Below are 22,239 nucleotides of genomic sequence, written 5' to 3' on the forward strand. Positions count from 1 at the left end.
TCGTTTCCTTCACCATTTCCCACCATTGTGCATGTGTTTCGTAGAGGTCTTGAAGGGTCTGCCACTCTTTATAATATTCCCTGTACTGACTGACTATGATTTCATCCTCCAACAGGGAACAGTTGAGTTTCCACAGACCACTTCCTACCGTCACACCAGAAGGGGGTGAAAGGGTGCAGGAGAGCATAAGGTGGTCTGAAAAGAAAACAGGGGTTAATCTAACATCAGTGGGTGGGCAATCTCTAGTAAAGAAATAATCAATGCGAGAGGCTCTGGTGCCGTCATGACTAAACCAGGTGAAGCCCTCCTCTCTGGGATGCATGGTTTTAAAACAGTCAGTAAGCTTAAAATCCCTGCATATGCCCTGAAGTAAAATCGAAGTCTTATCCACTTTAAAATCTACCCCTGCTCTTTTTCTATCTTTCCTGCTCAAGATACAGTTAAAATCCCCTCCTACAACTAAAGGTACTTGCCCTAGCATGTAAAGCTGTATATCTTCTAAAAGGTCATACCTTTCATTTTTTCATTACATGTTTGGGCTTTGACACTTCACTGTGGTTGTTAACTGTGTGGTGTGTCCTGAAATGTTATATGTTTGGGCTGTGTGACATGCTTAATGCTTGTCAGTAGCTACCCACTTATTCATATATAGCAACTGACAACATAAGAAGTCCGGACATACTTTGATAGTAGTTGTAGAAGTATCCTTATTGATAATAGATCACTAATTCATAGTGATAGAACAGTAGATGAACAGGTGTTTGCACATGTCTCACGAAAATAAAATGGGTGTATGATTGCTGACGGCAGAGCAATACTGCCAAACTTATGAGTTCTTGTGGCAAACTTGATTCAGTGTCTTGACGTGTATACGCTGTTTCGCTGACTTGATTGTCACAAGAAACAAAGTGTGTTTGATAAGATCCGACCATTTTATTACGGGAGGATCAGTATGTATGGATTCTGATGTGACTGATAAACCCATTCGTATCTTAAGCATAATCTAATACGTGAGACAACGCCCTGGCACACGATAAAAAAAAAAAAAGAGAGAGAGCGGTTTTGTGTCCCCACAGTCCATAATGTAGAAAAGAGAGAAAAAAAGCCTTTCTGATTTGGTGTGTGTGCTCATAGTGCAGAGTGTAGAGAAAAGAAAGCCGTTTTGGTGTCACGGGTGTTGTGACTTACACACACACATTTCTAAATTGAGAAAGGAAATTATTTTAGAGGAAGCACTAGAGTTTAGATCCCACATTTGTTGATAGGCATTCATTTATTTCCTCACTTCTGATGAAGTTTCAACAATAAACAACAAACTTTGTATTATGAGAAAGAACCAGACTCATTCTTCAGGAATCCGAAAATAAGCTCTATTTTATGAGTTATGCACGAATTCGGATTCTCCTATAAAAAGAATTCATTAACTCAAACCAAGTTAAGACTGCTTTGTCCTTCATATATATTCATGTCTAATCAAGTTTCAACGATAAACAACGTTGTACTTTGTAGAATGAGAAAGAACTTCTTCAGAAATAAGCATCTCTCGACATATGACGAAATACAGATTTTGCTATAAAATTAATTCCTTCTATCAGCCTGACTTAAAACTGTTTGTCCTCCTTATTTATCCACTTCAAATCAAGTTTCAACAATTAAAAAAAATTTGTAGTTTGAGAAAGAACAACTTAATCTTCAGCAATCAGTATAAAAAGAGGTGCAAATGCCAACCATACATACCTAAAAGGTGGAGCGGAAGTATTCAGCTGCAAGTAGGAGTGAATGTTCGACTATAATTTGTAAAAAGCGGATAAGAAAAGGTTCGAATGCCCGACTATATATTAACAAAAGCGGGAGGAGAGGTCTTCGAATGAGAGTGGGTGAGAATTTCCAACCATAATCTATAAAATACGGTGAAAAAAAATATGTGAATGCCTCATAGAACACTAAAAGCGGAAGTGTTCGGCTGCAAGAAGGTGTGAATGTCCGACTATATTTGGTGAAAAGCAGGTGAAGCAAGGTCTGAATGCCCAACCTTACATCATCAAAAGCGAGATCAGAGGTGTTTGGCTGCAAGAAGGCCATAGTTTGCCAAAAGCGGGTAAGGTGCGAATGACCGACTAAATATCAACAAAAGTGGGGGCGGAGGTCTTCGGATGCAAGTGGGTGTGAATATCCCACCATACAAGTATGGTGGAGAGGAAGCTGTGAATGGCCGACCATAGTAAAAGGCGGGTGAGAGAAGGTGCGAATGTCAAACCATACATAATCAAAACAGGGAGCGGAGGTGTTCTGCTGTAAGAAGGTGTGAATGTCCAACCATAGTTGGTAAAAAGCGGGTAAGAAAAGGTTAAAATACCCGACTGTACACAATCAATAGCAGGAGCGGAGTTGTTCGGCTCCTAAAAGGTGTGAAAGTCCGACCATGGTTTGTAAAAAGCGGGTAAGAAAAGGTGCGAATGCCCGACAATGTATGATCAAAAGAGGGAGTGGAGGTTTTCGGCTGCAAGAAGGTCTGAATGTCCAACCATAATTTGTAAAAAACGGGGAAGAAAAGGCTCGAAAGCCCGACTATACACCATCAAAAGTGGGAGCGGAGGTGTTCAGCTGCAAGACGGTCTGAATGTCCATCAATAATTGCTAGAAAACATGAAAGAAAATTTTCGAATATCAAACTGCACATGATCATAAGCGGGAGAGGAGGTGTTCAGCTGCAAGAAGGTGTGAATGTCTACCCATAATTAGTGAAAAATGGGTAAGAAAAGGTGCGAATGCCTAACCATACATCATCAAAAGGTGGAGCGGAAGTGTTCGGCTGCAAGAAGGTGTGAATGTCCGACTATATTTGGTGAAAAGCAGGTGAAGCAAGGTCTGAATGCCCAACCTTACATCATCAAAAGCGAGATCAGAGGTGTTTGGCTGCAAGAAGGCCATAGTTTGCCAAAAGCGGGTAAGGTGCGAATGTCCGACTAAATATCAACAAAATTTGGGGCGGAGGTCTTCGGATGCAAGTGGGTGTGAATGTCCAACTATATTTGGTGAAAAGCAGGTGAAGCAAGGTCTGAATGCCCAACCTTACATCATCAAAAGCGAGATCAGAGGTGTTTGGCTGCAAGAAGGTCATAGTTTGCCAAAAGCGGGTAAGGTGCGAATGACCGACTAAATATCAACAAAAGTGGGGGCGGAGGTCTTCGGATGCAAGTGGGTGTGAATATCCCACCATACAAGTATGGTGGAGAGGAAGCTGTGAATGGCCGACCATAGTAAAAGGCGGGTGAGAGAAGGTGCGAATGTCAAACCATACATAATCAAAACAGGGAGCGGAGGTGTTCTGCTGTAAGAAGGTGTGAATGTCCAACCATAGTTGGTAAAAAGCGGATAAGAAAAGGTTAAAATACCCGACTGTACACAATCAATAGCAGGAGCGGAGTTGTTCGGCTCCTAAAAGGTGTGAAAGTCCGACCATGGTTTGTAAAAAGCGGGTAAGAAAAGGTGCGAATGCCCGACAATGTATGATCAAAAGAGGGAGTGGAGGTTTTCGGCTGCAAGAAGGTCTGAATGTCCATCCATAATTTGTAAAAAACGGGGAAGAAAAGGCTCGAAAGCCCGACTATACACCATCAAAAGTGGGAGCGGAGGTGTTCAGCTGCAAGACGGTCTGAATGTCCATCAATAATTGCTAGAAAACATGAAAGAAAATTTTCGAATATCAAACTGCACATGATCATAAGCGGGAGAGGAGGTGTTCAGCTGCAAGAAGGTGTGAATGTCTACCCATAATTAGTGAAAAATGGGTAAGAAAAGGTGCGAATGCCTAACCATACATCATCAAAAGAGGGAGCGGAGGTGTTCCGCTGTAAGACGGTGTGAATGTCCGACCATAGATGGTAAAAAGCGGGTAAGAAAAGGTTAAATTACCCGACTGTACACAATCAAAAGAGGGAGCGGAGTTGTTCAGCTAAGAGAAGGTGTGAAAGTCCGACCTTGGTTTGTAAAAAGCGGGTAAGAAAAGGTTCGTATGCCCGAATATACACCATCAAAAGCGGAAGCGGATGTGTTCGGCTGCAAGATATTTTGAACGTCCGACCAAAGTTTGTAAAAAGCAGTTAAGAAAAGGTTTGAATATCTAACCAAACATAATCAAAAGCGGGAGCAGAGCTGTTCGACTGGAAGTAGGTGTGAATGTCAGATCATAATTTGCAAAAAGCTGATGAGAAAGGGTGAGAATGCCCGACTATACACCATCAAATGCGGTAGCGGAGTTGTTCGGCTGTGAGTAGGTGTGAATCTCCAACCATAATTGCTGAAAAATGTGTTAGAAAAGGTAAAAATGCCGGTCCATACATAATCAAAATCGGGAGAGGTGGTGTTCAGCTGCAAGAAGGTCTAAATGTCCATCAATAATTGCTAGAAAACATGAAAGAACATTTTCGAAAATCAAACCACACATGATCATAAGTGGGAGAGGAGGTGTTCAGCTGCAAGAAGGTGTGAATGTCCACCCATAATACCTGAAAAATGGGTAAAAAAAAAGGTGCGAATGCCCAACCATACATCATCAAAAGCAGGAGTGCATGTGTTCGGCTACAAGAAGGTGTGAACGTCCGACCAAAGTTTGTAAAAAGCAGTTAAGAAAAGGTTCGAATATCCAACCATACATAATCAAAAGCGGGAGCAGATCTGTTCGACTGCAAGTAGGTGTGAATGTCAGATCATAATTTGCAAAAAGCTGATGAGAAAGGGTGAGAATGCCCGACTATACACCATCAAATGCGGGAGCGGAGTTGTTCGGCTGTGAGTAGGTGTGAATCTCCGACCATAATTGCTGAAAAATGTGTTAGAAAAGGTAAGAATGCCGGTCCATACATCATCAAAAGCGAGAGAGGTTGTGTTCGGCTGCAAGTAGGTGTGAATGTCCAGCCATAATTACTCACAAACGGGTAAGAAAAGGTAGTATTGCCAGACCATATATGATCAAAACAGGGAGCGGAGGTGGTTAAGCTGCAGGAAGGTTTGAATGTCCGACTAAAGTTCAAATATATTAACAAAAGCGGGAGGAGAGGTCTTCGGATGAGAGTGGTTGAAGATTTCCAACCATAATGTATAAAATGCGGTGAAAAAAAGGTGTGATAGAACACTAAAAGGTGGAGCGGAAGTGTTCGGCTGCAAGAAGGTGTTAATGTCCGACTATATTTGGTGAAAAGCAGGTGAAGCAAGGTCTGAATGCCCAACCTTACATCATCAAAAGCGAGATCAGAGGTGTTTGGCTGCAAGAAGGCCATAGTTTGCCAAAAGCGGGTAAGGTGCGAATGACCGACTAAATATCAACAAAAGTGGGGGCGGAGGTCTTCGGATGCAGGTGGGTGTGAATATCCCACCATACAAGTATGGTGGAGAGGAAGCTGTGAATGGCCGACCATAGTAAAAGGCGAGTGAGAGAAGGTGCGAATGTCAAACCATACATAATCAAAACAGGGAGCGGAGGTGTTCTGCTGTAAGAAGGTGTGAATGTCCAACCATAGTTGCTAAAAAGCGGGTAAGAAAAGGTTAAAATACCCGACTGTACACAATCAATAGCGGGAGCGGAGTTGTTCGGCTCCTAAAAGGTGTGAAAGTCCGACCATGGTTTGTAAAAAGTGGGTAAGAAAAGGTGCGAATGCCCGACAATGTATGATCAAAAGAGGGAGTGGAGGTTCTCGGCTGCAAGAAGGTCTGAATGTCCAACCATAATTTGTAAAAACCGGGGAAGAAAAGGCTCGAAAGCCCGACTATACACCATCAAAAGTGGGAGCGGAGGTGTTCAGCTGCAAGACGGTCTGAATGTCCATCAATAATTGCTAGAAAACATGAAAGAAAATTTTCGAATATCAAACTGCACATGATCATAAGCGGGAGAGGAGGTGTTCAGCTGCAAGAAGGTGTGAATGTCTACCCATAATTACTGAAAAATGGGTAAGAAAAGGTGCGAATGCCTAACCATACATCATCAAAAGAGGGAGCGGAGGTGTTCCGCTGTAAGACGGTGTGAATGTCCGACCATAGATGGTAAAAAGCAGGTAAGAAAAGGTTAAATTACCCGACTGTACACAATCAAAAGAGGGAGCAGAGTTGTTCAGCTAAGAGAAGGTGTGAAAGTCCGACCTTGGTTTGTAAAAAGTGGGTAAGAAAAGGTTCGTATGCCCGAATATACACCATCAAAAGCGGAAGCGGAGGTGTTCGGCTGCAAGATATTGTGAACGTCCGACCAAAGTTTGTAAAAAGCAGTTAAGAAAAGGTTCAAATATCTAACCAAACATAATCAAAAGCGGGAGCAGAGCTGTTCGACTGGAAGTAGGTGTGAATGTCAGATCATAATTTGCAAAAAGCTGATGAGAAAGGGTGAGAATGCCCGACTATACACCATCAAATGCGGTAGCGGAGTTATTTGGCTGTGAGTAGTTGTGAATCTCCAACCATAATTGCTGAAAAATGTGTTAGAAAAGGTAAAAATGCCGGTCCATACATAATCAAAATCGGGAGAGGTGGTGTTCAGCTGCAAGAAGGTCTAAATGTCCATCAATAATTGCTAGAAAACATTAAAGAAAATTTTCGAAAATCAAACCACACATGATCATAAGTGGGAGAGGAGGTGTTCAGCTGCAAGAAGGTGTGAATGTCCACCCATAATACCTGAAAAATGGGTAAAAAAAAGGTGCGAATGCCCAACCATACATCATCAAAAGCAGGAGTGCATGTGTTCGGCTACAAGAAGGTGTGAACGTCCAACCAAAGTTTGTAAAAAGCAGTTAAGAAAAGGTTCGAATATCCAACCAAACATAATCAAAAGCGGGAGCAGAGCTGTTCGACTGCAAGTAGGTGTGAATGTCAGATCATAATTTGCAAAAAGCTGATGAGAAAGGGTGAGAATGCCCGACTATACACATTCAAATGCGGGAGCGGAGTTGTTCGAATCATCAAAAGCAGGAGTGGAAGTGTTCGGCTACAAGAAGGTGTGAACGTCCAACCAAAATATGTAAAAAGCAGTTAAGAAAAGGTTCGAATATCCAACCATACATCATCAAATGCGGGAGCGGAGTTGTTCGGCTGTGAGTAGGTGTGAATGTCCGACCATAATTGCTGAAAAATGTGTTAGAAAAGGTAAAAATGCCGGTCCATACATCATCAAAAGCGAGAGAGGTTGTGTTCGGCTGCAAGTAGGTGTGAATGTCCAGCCATAATTACTCACAAACGGATAAGAAAAGGTAGTATTGCCAGACCATATATGATCAAAACATGGAGCGGAGGTGGTTCAGCTGCAAGAAGGTTTGAATGTCCGACTAAAGTTCAAATATATTAAAGAAAGCGGGAGGAGAGGTCTTCGGATGAGAGTGGTTGAAAATTTCCTACCATAATGTATAAAATGCGGTGAAAAAAAGGTGTGATAGAACACTAAAAGGTGGAGCGGAAGTGTTCGGCTGCAAGAAGGTGTGAATGTCCGACTATATTTGGTGAAAAGCAGGTGAAGCAAGGTCTGAATGCCCAACCTTACATCATCAAAAGCGAGATCAGAGGTGTTTGGCTGCAAGAAGGCCATAGTTTGCCAAAAGCGGGTAAGGTGCGAATGTCCGACTAAATATCAACAAAATTTGGGGCAGAGGTCTTTGGATGCAAGTGGGTGTGAATATCCAACCATACAAGTATGGTGGAGAGGAAGCTGTGAATAGCCGACCATAGTTTGGAAAAAGCGGGTAAGAAAAGGTTTGAATACCCGAACATACACCATCAAAAGAGGGAGCGGAGGTGTTCCGCTGTACGAAGGTGTGAATGTCCGACTATAGTTGGTAAAAAGCGGGTAAGAAAAGGTTAAAATACCCGACTGTACACAATCAATAGCGGGAGCGGATGTGTTCGGCTACAAGAAGGTGTGAAAGTCCGACCATGGTTTGTAAAAAGCGGATAAGAAAAGGTGCGAATGTCCGACAATGTATGATCAAAAGAGAGAGCGGAGGTTTTCGGATACAAGAAGGTTTGAATGTCCCACCATAGTTTGTAAAAAGCGGGTAAGAAAAGGTTCGAATGCCCGAACATACACCATCAAAAGAGGGAGCGGAGGTGTTCCGCTGTAAGAAGGTGTGAATGTCAGACCATAGTTGCTAAAAAGCGGGTAAGAAAAGGTTAAAATACCCGACTGTACACAATCAATAGCGGGAGCGGAGTTGTTCGGCTACTAAAAGGTGTGAAACTCCGACGCTGGTTTGTAAAAAGCGGGTAAGAAAAGGTTCGAATGCCCGAACATACACCATCAAAAGAGGGAGCGGAGGTGTTCCGCTGTAAGACGGTGTGAATGTCCGATCATAGTTGGTAAAAAGCGGGTAAGAAAAGGTTAAAATACCCGACTGTACACAATCAAAAGAGGGAGCGGAGTTGTTCAGCTAAGAGAAGGTGTGAAAGTCCGACCATGGTTTGTAAAAAGCGGGTAAGAAAAGGTTCGTATGCCCGAATATACACTATCAAAACCGGAAGCGTAGGTGTTCCGCTGCAAGAAGGTGTGAACATCCCACCAAAGTTTGTAAAAAAGCAGTTAAGAAAAGGTTCGAATATCTAACCAAACATAATCAAAAGCGGGAGCAGAGCTGTTCGACTGCAAGTAGGTGTGAATGTCAGAGAATAATTTGCAAAAAGCTGATGAGAAAGGGTGAGAAATCCCGACTATACACCATCAAATGCGATTCTCCAACCATAATTGTTGAAAAATGTGTTAGAAAAGGTAAGAATGCCGGTCCATACATCATCAAAAGCGGGAGAGGTGGTGTTCGGCTGCAAGTAGGTGTGAATGTCCATTAATAATTGTTTTAAAACATGAAAGAAAATGTTCGAATATCAAACCTTACATGATCATTAGCGGGAGAGGAGGTCTTCAGCTGCAAGAATGTGTGAATGTCCAGCCATAATTACTCACAAACGGGTAAGAAAAGGTACTATTGCCAGATCATATATGATCAAAACAGGGAGCGGAGGTGGTTCAGCTGCAAGAAGGTTTGAATGTCCGACTAAAGTTTGTAAAAAGCGGGTAAGACAAGGTGTGAATGCCCGACAATGTATGATCAAAAGAGGAGCGGAGGTTTTCGGGTGCAAGAAGGTCTGAATGTCCACCCATAATTACTGAAATATGGGTAAGAAAAGGTGCGAAAGCCCAACCGCACATGATCATAAGTGGATGAGAAGGTGTTCGACTGCAAGTAGGTGTGAATGTAAGATCATAATTTGTAAAAAGCGGGTAAGAAAAGGTAAGAATGCCCAACCATAAATTATCAAAAGCGGCAGCAGAGTTTCGGCTGGTATTTATCAATGTCTAGATAGATTTCAACAAAAAACAACGTTGTACTTTGCAGTAAAAGAAAGTGCAAATCAAAAGTTTTAGGAATCCGAGAATAAGCTTATTTTCATGAGTTCTGCACGATTTCGGATTTTATGTATAAAATGAATTTCTTCACGCAAACTAAGTTAACACTGCTTTGTCCTTCATATGTACCCATTTCTACATATATTTCAAGCATAAACTTCCTCATATTACCCTGAATGAGAAAGAGCCACACTTGTGATTAAGCCATACCTCCCTTTTGAGGAGTTCTGCATGATTTGGGATTTTATCTATAAAATTAATTCCTTCACTCAAACTATGTTAAAACGGCTTTTACCTTCATATTTATCAATGTCTCGATAGATTTAAACAAAAAAACAACGTTGTACTTTGCAATAAAAGAAAGAGCAAATCAAAAGTTTTAGGAATCCGAGAATAAGCTTATTTTCATGTGTTCTGCACGATTTCGGATTTTATGTATAAAATGAATTCATTCACTCAAACCAAGTTAAAACTGCTTTTTCCTTCATATTTATCAATGTCTAGATCGACTTCAACAAAGAACAACATTGTATTTTGCAGTAGAAGAAAGAGCAACACTGAAGGATCAGGAATCCGAGAATAAGCTTCTTTTCATACGTTCTGCATGATTTGGGATTTTATGTATAAAATGAATTCCTTCACTCAAACTAAGTTAACACTGCTTTGTCCTTCATATGTACCCATTTCTACATATATTTCAAGCATAAACTTCCTCATACTACCCTGAATGAGAAAGAACCAAACTTGTGATTAAGCCATACGCCCCTTTTGAGGAGTTCTGCATGATTTGGGATTTTATCTATAAAATCAATTCCTTCAATCAAACTATGTTAAAACGGCTTTTACCTTCATATTTATCAATGTCTCGATATATTTAAACAAAAAAACAACGTTGTACTTTGCAGTAAAAGAAAGAGCCAATCAAAAGTTTTAGGAATCCGAGAATAAGCTTATTTTCATGAGTTCTGCACGATTTCGGATTTTATGTATAAAATGAATTCATTCACTCAAACCAAGTTAAAACTGCTTTTTCCTTCATATTTATCAATGTCTAGATCGACTTCAACAAAGAACAACATTGTACTTTGCAGTAGAAGAAAGAGCAACACTGAAGGATCAGGAATCCGAGAATAAGCTTATTTTCTTATGGGCAAGTAGGAACTGCTTTGTCCTTCATATTTATCAATGTGTAGATGGATTTCAACTTCTTCTACTGCAAAGTCCAATGTTGTACTTGTTGAAGTCGATCATTGATGAATATGGAAGGACAAAGCAGTTTTAACTTGGTTTGAGCAAAGCAATTCATTTTATAGCAAAATCCGAAATCGTGCAGAACTCATGAAAGCAGGCTTATACTCGGATTCCTGAAACTTTAGATTTGCTCTTTCTTTTACTGCAAAGTACAACGTTGTTTTTTTGTTTAAATATTTCTAGACATGGTAAATATGAAGGACAAATCAGTTTTAAAATAGTTTGAGTGAAGTAATGCATTTTATAAGCAAAATCCCAAATCATGCAAACTCACGAAATGCTTTTTCTCGCTTTTCACTGCTTTTTACAAACTTTGGTCGGACGTTCACACCTTCTTGCATCCGAACACCTCCGCTTCCGCTTTTGATGATGTATATTCGGGCATTTCGAACCTTTTTTTACCCGCTTTTTACAAACCATTGTCGGACTTTCACACCTTCTTGCAGCCGAACACCACCTCTCCCGCTTTTGATGGTCCAGTATTCTTACCTTTTCTAACACATTTTTCAGCAATTATGGTCGGACATTCACACCTACTCACAGCTGGACACCTCCGCTCCCGCTTTTGATCATACAATGTCGGGACATCGCTCCTTGTCTTACCTGCTTTTTACAAACTTTAGTCGAACATTCACACCTTCTTGCAGCTGAACACCTCCGCTCCCGCTTTTGATGATGTATAGTCGGGCTTTCGAGCCTTTTCTTACCCGGTTTTTACAAATTATGGTTGGACATTCAGACCTTGCAGCCGAACACCTCCGCTCTCTCTTTTGATCATACATTGTTGGGCATTCGCACCTTGTCTTACCCGCTTTTTACAAACTATAGTCAGACATTCACACCTTGCAGCTGAACCTCCGCTCCCTGTTTTGATCATGTATGGTCTGGCAATACTACCTTTTCTTCCCCCGTTTGTGAGTAATTATGGCTGGACATTCACACCTACTTGCAGTCGAACTGCTCTGCTCCCGCTTTTGATTATGTTTGGTTTGGATATTCGAACCTTTTCTTAACTGCTTTTTACAAACCATGGTCGGACTTTCACACCTTCTTGTAGCCGAACAACTCCGCTCCCGTTATTGATTGTGTACAGTCGGGTATTTTAACCTTTTCTTACCCGCTTTTTACCAACTATGGTCGGACATTCACACCGTCTTACAGCGGAACACCTCCGCTCCCGCTTTTTATGGTGTATAGTCGGGCATTCGAACCTTTTCTTACCCGCTATTTACAAACTATGGTAGGACATTCAAACTTTCGTGTATCCGAAAACCTCCGCTCTCTCTTTTGATCATACATTGTCGGACATTCGCACCTTTTCTTACCGGCTTTTTACAAACCATGGTCGGACTGTCACACCTTCTTGTAGCCGAACACATCCGCTCCTGCTTTTGATGATGTATGGTTGGGCATTCACACCTTTTTTTTGCCCATTTTTCAGGAATTATGGGTGGACATTCACACCTTGCAGCTGAACACCTCCTATCCCGCTTTTGATCATACATTGTCAGGCATTCGCACCTTGTCTTACCCACTTTTTACAAACTTTAGTCGAACAGTCACACCTTTTTGCAGCCGAACACCACCTCTACCGCTTTTGATGATGTATGGTCCAGCATTCTTACCTTTTCTAACACATTCTTCAGGAATTATGGTCGGACATTCACACCTACTCAGAGCCGAACACCTCCGCTCCCGCATTTGATGGTCTATAGTCGGGCATTCTACAGCGGAAAAGACTCATTCTTATGTTTGGTTAGATATTCGAACCTTTTCTTAACTGCTTTTTACAAACTTTGGTCGGACGTTCACAATATCTTGCAGCCGAACACCTCCGCTTCCGCTTTTGATGGTGTATATTCGGGCATACGAACCTTTTCTTACCCGCTTTTTACAAACCAAGGTCGGACTTTCACACCTTCTCTTAGCTGAACAACTCCGCTCCCTCTTTTGATTGTGTACAGTCGGGTAATTTAACCTTTTCTTACCCGCTTTTTACCATCTATGGTCGGACATTCACACCGTCTTACAGCGGAACACCTCCGCTCCCTCTTTTGATGATGTATGGTTAGGCATTCGCACCTTTTCTTACCCATTTTTCAGTAATTATGGGTAGACATTCACACCTTCTTGCAGCTGAACACCTCCTCTCCCGCTTATGATCATGTGCAGTTTGATATTCGAAAATTTTCTTTCATGTTTTCTAGCAATTATTGATGGACATTTAGACCTTCTTGCAGCTGAACACCTCCTCTCCCGCTTATGATCATGTGCAGTTTGATATTCGAAAATTTTCTTTCATGTTTTCTAGCAATTATTGATGGACATTCAGACCTTCTTTCAGCTGAACACCTCCGCTTCCGCTTTTGATTGTGTATAGTCGGGCTTTCGAGCCTTTTCTTCCCCGGTTTTTACAAATTATGGTTGGACATTCAGACCTTCTTGCAGCCGAAAACCTCCGCTCCCTCTTTTAATCATACATTGTCGGGCATTCGCAGCTTTTCTTACCTGCTTTTTACAAACCAGGGTCGGACTTTCACATCTTTTAGTAGCCTAACACCTCCGCTCCCGTTATTGATTGTGTACAGTTGGGTATTTTAACCTTTTCTTACCCGCTTTTTACCAACTATGGTCTGACATTCACACCTTCTTGCAGCCGAACACTTCCGCTTCACCTTTTAGTGTTCTATGGGGTATTCACACCTTTTTTTTCACCGCGTTTTATAGATTATGGTTGGAAATTCTCACCCACTCTCATCCGAAGACCTCTCCTCCCACTTTTGTTAATATATAGTCGGGCATTCGAACCTTTTCTTACCCGCTTTTTACAAATTATGGTCGAACATTCCCACTTACTTGCAGCCGAATACTTCCGCTCCACCTTTTAGTGATGTATGGTTGGCATTTGCACCTTTTCTTACCCTCTTTTTATACTGATTGCTGAAGATTAAGTTGTTCTTTCTCAAACTACAACATTTTTTTAATTGTTGAAACTTGATTTGAAGTGGATAAATAAGGAGGACAAACAGTTTTAAGTCAGGCTGATAGAAGGAATTAATTTTATAGCAAAATCTGTATTTCGTCATATGTCAAGAGATGCTTATTGCTGAAGAAGTTCTTTCTCATTCTACAAAGTACAACGTTGTTTATCGTTGAAACTTGATTAGACATGAATAAATATGAAGGACAAAGCAGTCTTAACTTGGTTTGAGTTAAGGAATTCGTTTTATAGTAGAATCCGAATTCGTGCATAACTCGTAAAGTAGAGCTTATTTTCGGATTCCTGAAGAATGAGTCTGGTTCTTTCTCATAATACAAAGTTTGTTGTTTATTGTTGAAACTTCATCAGAAGTGAAGAAATAAGGACAAACCGTTTTAAGTAAGTTTGATAGAAGGATTTCATTTTATAGCAAAATCTGTATTCTTTCATATCTCCTGGAGAGAAGCTTATTGCTGAAAATTAGGTCTGGTTCTTTTTCATACTACAAAATACAGTGTTGTTTATTGTTGAAACTAGATTAGAAGTAGATAAATATGAAGGACAAAGCAGTTTGAACTTGGTTTGAGAGAAGGAATTAATTTTATTGCAAAATCCGAATTCATGCATAACTCGTCAAATAGATAGTGATGTGTCGTTCGTGAGCGATTTGTTCGATATGAACTAATTTTTTATATGACTCGGGAGTAACGAGTTGTCTCAGTGAGTGATTTGTTCAATTTCATGCAGTAGCCTTCCTCACCACATGGCAGGCGGCAGCTTCATAAGTTCAAGTCAGCAGGACAGGAAACAGTATTGATTCGTTCACGACTCAACTCCTCGGCTGACGGGTCCTCGCACAGGAAACAGTATTGATTCGTTTATGACTCAACTCCTTGGGTCTTTGTTCATTTGTCACCTTTCAAATTCTACGTTTCATTTGACAGGCTGAAGAGCAGTAGGCACAACAGTTCGTTCACAAACCGGATCATTAATCTCATAGACTATTCTACCTTCAACAAGTTGGAAACCACAATCGACTCTCTAGATGCAGAAAAAGCATTTGATCGAGTGAACTGGAAATTTTTATTCGCAACATTAAACAAATTCGGGTTTGGGTCACACTTCATCAAATGGATAAGGATATTATATAGCTCCCCAAATGCAAGTGTCAGGACAAATGATCAAACTTCTCCAAGCTTCAGTCTGCAGAGAGGTACAAGACAGGGTTGCCCATTTTCTTCCTCATTTTTTGCTTTTTTCATCAAACCTTTAGCAGCTTCTATCAGACAAGATAGAAATATTAAAGGCATCCAATCCCAAAATATTGAGCATAAAATAAGTCTTTATGCTGATGATGTATTACTTTTCCTTCAGAACTCACAGACGTCTCTCACACACACGATCACACTCATAAATAAATTCTCAGCACTTTCTGACTACTCTATCAACTGGTCTAAGACCACAGTTCTGCCCATTAACTGTAGGGTCCAGAATATACCTGCAAATATTAGATATTTAGGCATAAACATTTCCTCCAGGGTCTCAGAGCTAACAAACCTAAATTATGTTTTAAATTTTTCACAAGAACATCTTGTTTGGTCAGTTAAGTACTGAAAAGTCATTGATTTGGGCATACTTTAACATGTTAAAGGGGCTTTTGAAACTGTTATTTTTCACACAAAGGATTTTTCTGATGTGAAAGTGTATAGTAGAGGTCGGTTAAAAAACCTTTTTAAAAGAATTTGAGCTCATTCAAGGATAGTATGATGAGGGGCTGATATACTAACCTTTCCATATATATATATATATAATTGTTTCACTGATGTTAATTTGTTTAAAATCTGGTCATTTCTAACATATGTATCGGCCCACAATTTCACAATCGGTGCCTCCAAAATAAGTTCTTTCCTATACTCACATGAGTGAAGTGCACAGTGAATTAGAAGTTACTGAAGGCCTGTCAGAGGGAGCATTGGGCCCAGTATTCATTGTAAATGCCTTGTGATACGTCTTCGTAACACGTTTTATATAGTACAACTTGTCACTAAAGGAGCTCCACAGTTTGTCTGTCGTACTGCTTTGGTGGAGGTTGTGGGCCTTATAAATAAATTATATTCATATATTTATAGATTCTAAAGATATAGTGATTAAAAGAGGTTGACAACGCCACCTAGGTTTGAGAGCCCAAGACTCTAAAGACACGTACAGGTTCTTAATCAAAACAAGGTTTGAGCAGACTTAAAAAAACAGGAGTCTAACTGGTATTTTACAAGATTTATTGTCATAAAATAGGTAACCCAGCCCAAAATCTCCGCCAAGGATCCCACAGCCTCTGGATCATCTCACTCTCCAACTCTCTGGGGCAAGTGACAGACATCCAACTCTGGTGGTGGAACAAACCCTCAGTCACTCCAAAACACAAGAGTGAGGAAATATCAGTACTCACTGGTAGTCCACCTCCACCTCCACGGCCCTTGAAGAAGGCTCCGTACCCCCCATGCTCCCCGGGCGCTGTAATTGGCTGCCCCACTGCTCCAGTGTATGGCATCTGTCTCCATGAGTGTGTCACCCTGTGCATGTGTGTGTTCAACAGGTCCCAACCTGGATAGGTCAAATGCGGAGGAGTAATATTAAATAAAATAATTTTAGTTATTTACACTGATCCTCTATCATTCAAATGGTTATTAGTATGCCATGAGACTAAAGTGAAAGAAAGTTTACCAGTTTTGACAATAATTAAAACCAGATTCATTCTGCGGGAGGCTCCCTGGGGTTATAATTGCAAGACAGTTTCTCCTGAAATGCCTCAAGTCAAGATGAAGCACAGGTCTGCTACTCAGGCTTTGTGGACTCTTCTTTTATAACGAACCTTTACACAGAAAACTGTGAAAATGTCGTTCCTCCTCTCCAGTACCCCCGAATAGACCTTACCAGGGAGGCTGAGGAGTGTGATCCCGTTATTCCTGTCTGACACACATATTCTTACAATTTGAATTTATTGAAGTCTGTTAAAAATGAAAAATGTGTTTTTATGTCCAACAACGTTCTTTTAAATATTTGATGCTAATGATAAAAGCTCCAATGATGTCAGATTTTATGTTCAAAGCAGAACATGTGAAACAGCATAAAAAGTGAACGTTGACTTAACAGCATACATGTGTAACTGTGCTGTCGACACAGTGATGTAAACACCAGATAAAGAGAGAGAATGAGCTTTTACTGTCGGACTGTGTTGATTAAAGTGAGGACAGAAAACAACAACTGAGCGAACAAAGAGAAAATCAGGAGCCTGCAGGGAAATCTTGCCCCACAGCTGAAAGTTTCTCCTTTAAACAGAGAAGTTTCAGTATTTTTCTGTTTTCACCACACTGCTGAATGAGTTCAGGTGTTGATGCTGTTCAGTGTTTCCTGAATCTTTCTGTTCTGTTGAAGAGTACTTTTTGTTGTAAATGATGTTGTCAGATTGGTGAATAAAATCTACTCTTTGTTCCACCGTCTTTATATAGAAAGTCCAAGATCTTTAATCCTTCCGCAGGCAAGAGGAAACATGGCTCTGATGAGGCTAAAGAACACGAGCAACAATTTAAAGTGTTCCACACATACGTTATCTAACTTTTTAAACAAAATCACATGTATACATATATTTAATTTCTATTGAGAAATGCAGCAGAGCACCAGAGTTTCCTCATGTGTAAGAGGATGGAGGTGTGTTTGATGGGTCAAACACACAAAAAACACCTGGGCAGTCAGATCAAGCAGCTTTAAGCAGCTTGGTGGTTTTACTCTCTTTGGCTCCACTTTCTCAAGACGTCCTCTGCTGCGTCCAGAGTGGAGTCCTCCTGTTAGACACTAATTCATATGCTGATGTACATTCCAGCTGCCGTGACACTAAACAGGGAAACTCATCTTTTAACACCAGTAAAATCTATTCATTATTCAAATATTTTGACCTGTTTTGACTCCCCCTGTAAGCATGTAGTGTTCTAACACTTCACACTGTGCGGTCAATGCTTGTTCCTTTAAAAAAGGAGTGTATCAACTCTATGTAAGCACAGTGCATAAATGTGTACAATAAAAGGGGATATCAAACCCTCAACAATATCAAAAATACCTTATTTGTCTTTGGAAGAATAACTTTTGAAGAAAATGACCTTTTAATTGTTTCTTATTTTGATAAAAGAATCCAAACAAGTGCGTAATTTTTTTTTTCATGTTTTATTTTATTTAAACACATAAATCAATGTAATAATAATTTGTGTAGGATCTTATTCATATTCTTATTTGAATGACACAATAATGCTCTGAACAGTTGTGAGAACACCAGATTCTCACATGTGGGGATGCTTCCAGCATAAATCCCCACATCCTGAATCAGTTGTTCAGGATGAAAAGATAGAGTCGTGCAAAAGATAGATACATTTGAAGTATTTTTATTGATGTTACTGTAACAGGAGGTATAGAGATTTCATTGGATGACTAGTCTTGTGCGCGAATACTAAACGCTGCTGCTACTTTCTCTCTTGATGTTGTTGTATTTGTATTGTCTACGATGTTTTGGCGTCATATATTTTTTGAAGAGCCTCCACATTGAAGGCAGCTCTGGTCTTTCTTCTGAGGGGTTAAACTTGTCCACTGCTTGTTCTGGTACTGCAAGTTGAAGAGACAAGTCTTCTGTGGGGTTTGATGTTGGAGAGTCCTCTGACTGTTTAGAGGCTGGTTCCATTTCGATGACAATGAAAGTTCTTTCTTGATTTTGCTTTGGAAGTGGTTCTTGGACAACGATCAGTGATGAAATGTCCTCCGTGTCTTGAGTTTCCTGCATGACTTCAGACTGGTCGTTCTTTATAATGGTCTCTACCGTCTTTTTGCTTTCGCGCCGACGCTTTTTAGAGGAAACTTTCTCCTTTGGTGGCTCTGAGACATCTTTTGGTTGTGGGACTAATTCCATTTCGATGTCACTCACCAGCTCTGGGACCACGTCTGGTTGTGGCACTCCAGCCTGATGAGCCAAATCTGATGGAATCACTTCCTGTGAGTCTTCAGAAGCCCTTTCTATTTCCTTTTCTTCCACGGGTTCAGAAATCTTCTCTGGTTCCTGGATATAAATCGGTGATGAAATGTCCTCCGTGTCTTGAGGTTCCTGGATGACTTCAGGCAGGTTCTTTACAATGGTTTCTGGCATCTTTTTGTTCTTGCGCCGACGCTTCTTTGATGTAACGTTCTCTTTTGGTGGCTCAGGGATCCCTTGTGGTTCTGTTTTGTTGACTCCATCCACTTCTGGATTCGATACTTCCACTTGTGAAGCCAGCTCTTCTACAGTTATGTTCTTTGGTGGAAGACGTATCTGATCTAAATGGAGTTCTGGGAGGATGTACAGCTCTGTTTTTTCTTCTGGCTTGATGATGAGGGATAGAAATACAGCCTTCATAAGTTCTGCCACCTTCTTTTCCTGTGTCTTTGTTTCCTCCTCCTGTGCCTTTAGTTTGGAGGCAAGATCAATATTGGAGGCAGTCTTTTCTTTGAGTTGTTCTTTCAAGCTCTCTACCTCTTTTACAACTGACTGATATTCAGTTTCAGATACTGGTGGTTTCAGTGTTTCAATCAATTCTGTAATTACGTCATTGCATTCCTTGAGCTCCTGCTCACACTTTTCACGGAGATGACGCTCACACTTCAAACAGTTTTCCAGGTCCTTGAGATTTTCCTCAGAAATGGAGCAGCTATTCTCTGCTGCGACTCTTCTGTCTTTTTCTCGTGTTAGAAAGAAATTCTTTTTCAGCAGCTTAGTCCTGACAATATCCATCCGATGGTATAAATAGTTGATCTTGTCCTTATTATGTTGGTAAGATTCCTGTAATTTTTCTGATCCATAATCATCGTTGGCAGCAGAGGCATTAGAGGGAATCTCCTCGGTTTGTGAAATTGGAAACTTCCACGTGACGCGACGAACTTTGGAGGCCTGGGGATGATCCTGCACAAGCTGGACGTCCTCGGAATGAGGAGTCACAGCCGCAGCAGAGACCTGGGATTGTTCCTTTTCCAACACGTCCAACATTTCTGATCTGTTGGTGGGTTCCTCCAAACTTTCATCACTGCCAAAAGTAATGTTATATTTGTAGGACGCCTGAGATTGTTCTTTTTCAAACAGGTCATTTTCTAGGTTTGATTTTAAAATTTCTCGCCTGTTGGTGGGTTCCTTATAACTTTCCTTACTGACAAAAGTAATGTTATATTTGTAGGACGCCTGAGATTGTTCTTTTTCAAACAGGTCATTTTCTAGGCTTGATGTTAAAATTTCTTGCCTGTTGGTGGGTTTCTTATAACTTTCATTACTGCCAAAAGTAATGTTATATTTGTTGGAGGCCTGGGCTTGTTTGTCGGTTTGTGAATTTGGAAACTTCCACGTGACGCAACGTACTTTGGAGGCCTGGGGATGATCCTGCACCAGCTGGACGTCCTCAGAATGAGGAGTCACAGCCGCAGCAGAGACCTGGGATGGTTCTTTTTCCTCTTCGTCATTTACTGTTTGAGGAGACGGGGAATCCTCAGAGGCCTGGCATTGTTCTTTTTCACACAGCTCATTTTCTGACCTGTTGGTGGGTTCCTCATAACCTTCATTATCGCCAAAAGTAATGGTATATGTGTAGATATCCTCAGGTAAATCGTCCTCTACCATGTCACACCACTGAAGTGGAGCAGATGATATCTTGGTTTGACTCATTTTGCTTGTTGTTTTTAAGAGCTTGTCAAAATTACTATTTAAGATAGTAATTAAGTGTTGTTTTTAATAGTTTGTCAAAATTACTATTTAAGATAGTAATTAAGTGTTGTTTTTTTAGACGATGTGAAAACCGTTTGCTGTGACTTTCAAATTCGCTTCGAAAACTGGACGTGTTTCTTCAGATAAACTCCTGACGAACTGTGAAATAGGAGGGAAAATGTCTGGCCTATATAACATTTGTGATGTCAAACAACATCAGTGGTGACATCAATTGTGATGTCAAACAACATCAGTGGTGACATCAATTGTGATGTCATCATCAGTGATGACCAGAAGACCAGAAGAGAGATTGTGATGTCATCAGTGATGTCATCAGTGATGACATCACAATTTAGTGATAAGACTAAAAAAGAGCAATGGCATTCCGTTCTCAGTCACCATCTTGTGTGTTGTTTTGCTCTCTTGTTCAGTTTTATGATTATACATTTTTAAACTTTTTTCTGTGAAATCTCAAAATATTATTGTCCAGGTCAGTTTTAATGCATTCATTGTATGTTATGGTACTCACGACTGCTTTCTTCATGCCTCCACTGGAAAATTGGACCTCATTCTGTGATGATCTGCAGGTTTGAAGGCCTCTGTTCTGTCTCTCTTCTGGTCTGTGATTCCAACCACAGATTCTGAATGGAATTGAAGTCCGGATTCCAGAATGTTGATTTTTGTTCTCTGTTAATCACTTGACGACTTCAGCTGAATACTTCATGTCACTGTCACGTTGGAAGGTCCACTTCTGCCAGTTTTCAGCAACCAGTGTAATGTTTCCCACTAGCAGTGTTTTCCAAGACAGAATAATGTCAGTTTTTAAAATGTTTCCAAAATAAACCTTTTTCCACATTCAAACTGAAGCAGACACCCTTTCCACTTTTAAGATTAGGCTTAAAACTTTCCTTTTTGATAAAGCTTATAGTTAGGGATGGCTCAGGTGATCCTGAAACATCCCATAGTTAAGCTGCTATAGGATTAGACTGCTGGGGTTCATCTGTCCCACCTTTCCTCACTTTGTTCTCTTTTTCCCCATTTAAAAAAGCCTCAAAATAAAAGTGAGTTTTAGGTGGCTACAATAGAATAGAATAGAATAGAATAGAATAGAATAGAATAGAATAGATAAATATTTTATTCATCCCCCAGTGAGGGAAATTCAAATTAGTCAAGTAGCTCATTAAAATATAAATATTTCCAATGATTGTATATTAGACAACAACAACAATCATAATAATAATCAATGACTAATTAAATAAATTTGAGAAGAACATGTCAGCAGTCGCTGTTAAAAAGCCTTATGGCTGTGGGGACAAAGGACCTCCTGAACCTCTCAGTCCTGCAGTTCAGTGAGATGAGCCTCTCACTGCAGCTGCTCCTCTCTCCTGCCAGGATGCTGTGGAGAGGATGTTTATTGTTCTCCAAAACAGAATATGATTTCCTCCTCATCCGTTGCTCCACCACAGCACCGAGAGGGTCGAGCCTTCTGCCTACCACAGAACAAGTCTTTTTCACCAGTTTGTCCAGGCACCTTGTTAGAATTAAAATTAACTAACAGACAACGGCATGAAACCAAGAAATCCCTCAGAGGCCTCAGTATTTTACTTGCAAGGGGAGAACAACACCCGAACCTACTCTCTGCAGATTCACAAGAGTTCTCCAACGAGTGGTTGCTTCCCTTGCTCTTTTATTAGGTGACACACACACACACACACATACATACAATCCCCTATGTGCCCAGGTCTGGCATATCTCCTTAGTTTGGAGGCATCTCCTTATTTGGGGAGCTATAAAGATAACGATCAGTGGGGAGACAACATTCCTTCTTCTTCTCCTTGTGAAGTTTTGATATGAACTGGCCTCTCTGGC

Source organism: Leuresthes tenuis, unplaced genomic scaffold (assembly GCF_036924035.1).
Source record: "Leuresthes tenuis unplaced genomic scaffold, fLeuTen1.0.hap1 SCAF_17, whole genome shotgun sequence".
Lineage (NCBI taxonomy): Eukaryota > Metazoa > Chordata > Actinopteri > Atheriniformes > Atherinopsidae > Leuresthes > Leuresthes tenuis.